This window comes from Cynoglossus semilaevis, chromosome 13, assembly GCF_000523025.1.
Source record: "Cynoglossus semilaevis isolate Cse_v1.0 chromosome 13, Cse_v1.0, whole genome shotgun sequence".
NCBI classification, from domain to species: Eukaryota; Metazoa; Chordata; class Actinopteri; order Pleuronectiformes; family Cynoglossidae; genus Cynoglossus; species Cynoglossus semilaevis.
The window spans coordinates 17,096,736-17,097,020 of NC_024319.1; positions in this window are offsets into that span (position 1 = coordinate 17,096,736).

Here is a 285-nt window from a genome sequence, read left to right on the forward strand (position 1 = left end):
AACATTGAGACATTTTTTTGAATTTTTTTTATTTTACAGAATTTTCAGGAAACTCACTTTTGCATTTCATGTTGGTCACATGATCAAAAATTATGATGACAATTTTTGGAAAAGAAAACCAAATATTTTCACTTTTTCGCATATTTTTGCATTTTGTTCATGATAGGTAGGCTATAGTAAGATGTTTTTGGTGATATTTTTGAAATATTCATATAAAATATTTTTTTTGTAGTTTTTAGGACAATTTATTCATTTGATAGCAGGTTTTAGAACATAATCTTGCAT